General features: G+C 38.4%; 1 protein-coding gene across 3 annotated transcripts in view; it reads left to right on the top strand.

Moving 5' to 3' along the window:
- Positions 1-5000, top strand: part of Rrp46 (exosome complex component Rrp46) — a 13781-nt gene that overhangs the window by 884 nt on the left and 7897 nt on the right. The window contains exons 2-10 of one of the 3 annotated variants that reach the window (XR_003477128.2): positions 605-728; positions 896-982; positions 1166-1219; positions 1541-1581; positions 1754-1810; positions 1976-2012; positions 2185-2225; positions 2397-2459; positions 2768-2979. The exons of 1 other annotated variant lie outside the window; for it this stretch is intronic. The gene's annotated coding sequence lies outside the window, so the exon portion shown is untranslated. Of the gene's footprint in view, positions 1-604; positions 729-895; positions 983-1165; positions 1220-1540; positions 1582-1753; positions 1811-1975; positions 2013-2184; positions 2226-2396; positions 2460-2767; positions 2980-5000 lie in introns of those variants that run through there. One more of the 3 variants, XR_011399776.1, reaches the window with a different exon arrangement.

Below are 5000 nucleotides of genomic sequence, written 5' to 3'. Positions count from 1 at the left end.
GAAAGAGTGTACCACATTCCCAGCAGGAGAGCATCAAGACTTTGCAACAACGCATGGTGGTCGTATGCAATCTCCTGCTTTGAATACATGATGAATGCTTGCTGGGCAGGGGTAGCAGGGGCATTAGCCCCCAGCATTTAACCATATAGTTAATGATACTGTATTGTATATACTTTACCCATTTACCTTTTCAAGACCTCCCCTCCCCTACTTTTGGGGTGAAGAATGTGGGGGGGGGGGTTGCTGTGCAGTTATTTCTTGACATTTGGAAAACTAGACAGAGGAATCAAATGCTACCGAAGTCCTAATTCGTTATGTGAACACTTTGGGAGAAAATTGATCCCCGCCCCACCTGATTTAAACCATATGCTTGGTGCCTTAACCGACCCCCAGAGTTGCATGTTAGTGTTAAACTTGCTACACATGTGCTAAGTGGAGTCGGAGATCAGACAAATGTGTATCTCTGTATAAGGGCAGGGTTCTGTGCGCTGTCTCATTTGGGGATGCCGACAAATGAATAAACGGAGCTAGTTTAGATGTAAATTGGGTTTGATGTCGAAGATGTTAGATTGTTAAATTTTTAATTGTGGTAATTATTTTTCAGGGCCTAGTAAAAATCTACAATGGAGGACCAACTACTAGTGGGTGAAGGACAAGTGTTCGTTTATCTGCAGTGGCTTCCTGGCTAGCCATCAAATGTGTAGCTTTTCCAATGAAGCTGAATTAAGGTGAGTAAATTTTTTTTTATACTCCTTTCATTCTAAATACTTTAATGATGAGCATTTTTATCCCTTGAAATCTGTGAGAGAAAGTCAAAAGGATTCTGATATTCTAAATATAAAATGATAAAATGGAAATGGTTGATCCAGTCTAATTCACAACTTACAACTTGCAGATCCATGATTGACATGCCTTTTGGCAGCAGGCTGAAGCTGCGAGGTCCAGCAGATCCGGATTCTTCTGTGGTTAACTTCTTCCTTAGGTGAGGCATAAAATTAAACTACTTGTTAATAAGTCTCACAGGATGACCCATAGGAAGAGTCTTACTGCATACCGACATATGCTTTCAAAGATGGTGACTCATTAACAACTGATTTTAGTATTTAATTGCAGTACTAATTTGTTTTAAAATTTTGTACTTCAACTTCTATTTGTTTTATTGCAGGTTGAAAAAATATTTCCTGTTGTCCATCTTCTCAACTACTTTCTTCAGTGGCATGTAAGTTCCTTGCTCTTATAAATGAAGAAAATAAAATCTAAATTGTCAGTAATTAGACTTGGCAAGGCTGAAGTGACCTTGATTCCAAAATGAAATTTAAAAATTTTCAACCACTACTCACGCTTGACTACCTCAAGTTAAAAGTGCTTGTGGAAGTTTTTTTAACAAATGGTGGAAGATCAAATGTTCTTTGTAAAACGCATAGCTAGCATATCTCGCTGTGTGCCTGATAAGACCAACACTTCAAGATGCAAATTTTATTGCAAATTTATAAAGTTTATTAAACTACTTGCAGAAATATTAATTGATGTTATCTTTCAGAATTGACATCTCCCAGAAAGATCTAGGATCACTTGTGTAAGGTGTGTATCGTGGCCAATCCTGGACGCATTTTGTTATTAAATGATGAGTAATTTCGCCCCTATCCTAGTTAATCATGCAGAGTTGCATTGGTCTTTCTGAAATCATATCGTATAGTAATGAAAGAATTTATGGTGTAGTATTTGGTTGTGAAGATTTTTTTCATTTTTCCAGGTTTCCTGACTGTGAACTGAACTGGTTCTGCCATGAGTTTTCTGCCATGAGTTTGAGGTTAGTACAGTTACATATATTAGATTTCCTATGTTAGTATGATGTTTACAATGACAAGCATATATCTGAAACTTGATGTCAATACCATAATCTGATAATTAATTATTTTAAGCAAGTCCTTGCTACTGCAAGAATTCCATCTAAACTATACTTTTTTTACTCCAGGTCTTGCAATGATTCTATCCAGGAAAATGGCTGAAAGGTAGATATTTTAATTGCTTTGTGACCCCTCACGTTAATATGATGATTGTTCTCACAGACCTGTTCTGAAAGTGATGTAGACACTGAACGGCCATCTGATTGATAATGTATTCAGTTGGTTGTATACTTCTGGCTTGTGCTTCCATCTAAACTATACTTTTTTTTCTCTCCAGGTCTTGCAAAAATTCTATCCAGGAAAACCTCTGAAAGAAAGGTATGTATATATTTTAATTGCTTTGTGACCCCTCACATTAATATGATGATTGTTCTCACAGACCTGTTCTGAAAGTGATGTAGACACTGAACGGCCATCTGATGATAATGTATTCAGTTGCTTGTATACTTCTGACTTGTGCTCAATTTTAAATGGTTTCAAACCTTTCAGGCTTGAGGCAAGTGTTAATGAATTTGACACAAGTCGACATAAGGAAGTGAACCACAAACTAAGGTGAGTAACCATATGATTACTTTTATTAGGATCAAATTTACTGAAGTCTTGTGTATTCAGGACCAATCTTGCATGGATTGAGATGCAACAAATTTATCCTGCAGAATTAAATGCCTTATGTTTTGCTTCAACTTTGCATTGACATCCAAGTTTTTTAGTCAAAATTTTAAAGTGAAATAGTTTTTATGATGAATGTATACTGAACTGATTTAATGATGTTATCAGTTACGGATCTACTGAAGAGCATCTTAAGAATTAAATTCTGCATTATCATAAGCACAGGTTAAAATATATTCTTCCCTTTGCAGGCCATTTGGATATTGGTATGGCCAATTCACTGGAGTGGAAATCTTGATGCAGCAGTACAAATTCTCTTAGTACCTGAGGTCCATGATGTAGGGGGACCTATCCAGGGAAGGCACTGGCTTGCTCAAGTCCCAGAAGGCCAGACTGGTGCAGTGGATTTGTGGGTAGAATAAACCCTTCCTGTTTTATACCAATAAAAATTACATGCTTCAAACTTGCACTCTTAATAAACCTATTCCATCTTCGTATACATGTATTCTTGAAATTTGAACACAAGGAATGTAGAAAAGGCTAGACCATGCAAGCATAATTTTAAAATTCGGTTTACCCTGATTGTTTCACTAGTTTTCTTTACTAGTGACGGTGTCCCATTTATAATTCCTTCCCTACTCGGCCTTGCCGGGAGGCGTGTATAAACATGCAGTATCCTTCATGTGGACATCACTTGGCAAATGTATGGGGAATCGACACTAAGTTTAAACCTAAAGTGGAAATTCTGGAAACTAAATTCACTCGTGCATATTTGTTAAACTAATTGAAAAGGTTAAATTGGATACCAAGTACGAGCAAGTGCTATATAATAGATATGAACCTGTTGTACCTTGGCTTAACTTCAGGCTTGAGCAGAATGGTGCGCACAATGGCAAATGGCGCAGAAAGTTCTGAGGTTTCCCAGATGTACCTGGTGATCATGAACGCGCTTTGTAAGGGCTTGGAAAGCTTTCGCATAACTTAATGTTTAGTACGCATACAGGTGGCTGGCTTCAGTAAGGGAGGTCGATTTTTACTTTTAAGATCCCTCATCCCCTTAATTCAGGTAAGATTGCCATTATTGCTAATGGTATGGTTGAACAATTTGACGTCCATAACTCTTCGAGGAAATTCAAGGAATGGGGTGGATAGTTTGGATAAAATTGGCTTGTAGACTAGACACTTGTTGAACCGATGTACTTCATTTGGGGCCGGGCATTATTATTTTTTTTTTTACACAAGGCTTATTCACCATTACTAGGTCTACCTACAAACCATTTTCATCGCTTTCCTTGATTATCAGGATTATTTGTTAGAATTTTAATGACATGATCAAACCTATTGTAAGAAACCATTTTTCCTGAAAATTTAAAGAATGGGTAAATGACCTGAGCTCATGTAGGGTCTACCAATAGACTCCTTGTTGGCTGGACACTTATGGAGCCATCTGTGGGCAACAAAGTTGACTCGACTACAGTGAACAATATATCTGCAATCTGGGTTTTTAAGGAGATAAAACAATAATTGTTTAAGCAGAGTAACCAGGAAAACTGAAGCCAAAATGAGGCCTTTATTGTAGCATCTTTGAAACCCCTAACATTCTTAGACATGTTTGACCTTTACGAGGACATGACTGAAACTTGTTGAAACCCCTTTTCGTCTTGTATGCTTCTAGCCCTATGGTCAGCCAATCAAAGCGCGATATTTTTCAAATCTATTTCACATACGTCTGAGATAACGATTTATAATGTAATTAAGTACAAATCTTTGCCTATGTTTTTCGATATATAATTCATATCTAAAGATGCATAAACTTTATGCCTTATAAGCATTACATCAAATACATGTTCAGTCTATATATGTAAGCTTTCCAAGTCAGCAACGACAATTATATGGTGTGACATTGACTAAGATAGGATATTTTCAAAATCACACTCCCCTCCCCACTCCGATCCAATGTCTGTTGTGACCGTGAGAGGGAGAATGGGACCCAGTGCTGGGGATCACCCATGCCCTGGACATCACTGATTTCGTACGGTCTTTTCTGCCCCTTTGTTTCTTACTCTTCTCTAACCCCTACCCCTATCCACTTCCTTAGGTGTGAGGGCCGTGTTGGAAGGTTGACTTTATGCCAGTCATGAACGACATGTAGGAGCCATGGGCACAGTATTCCCCTGTTTAGTTGTCAAGTCCTTACTCTGATGGGTGGACTGTCTCTCTCCCTAACGTACTCCAGGCTTACCATGGTTAGTAATGAAGGTTTTGCATCCTTATTAGGGGCACTTAAGCTTGCCCTTTTATCAAATAGCTCCATTGATTTCAATTCTCCCGATTCCCCGACACAAGGCTCTCCTTTGACCACGACTCTGAACGCTGCTACTACTGCCCCCTCCTCAATACCTGCTATCACCTCAGCCCAGTCCAAATCATACACCCAGATTATTGTTCACCTCTCCGCATTACTACCTCTCAACATTGCACCAT

The sequence above is a fragment of the Penaeus vannamei genome, chromosome 29 (assembly GCF_042767895.1).
Source record: "Penaeus vannamei isolate JL-2024 chromosome 29, ASM4276789v1, whole genome shotgun sequence".
In the NCBI taxonomy this organism is placed as follows: domain Eukaryota; kingdom Metazoa; phylum Arthropoda; class Malacostraca; order Decapoda; family Penaeidae; genus Penaeus; species Penaeus vannamei.
This window is presented reverse-complemented; position numbering and strand designations above follow the sequence as displayed.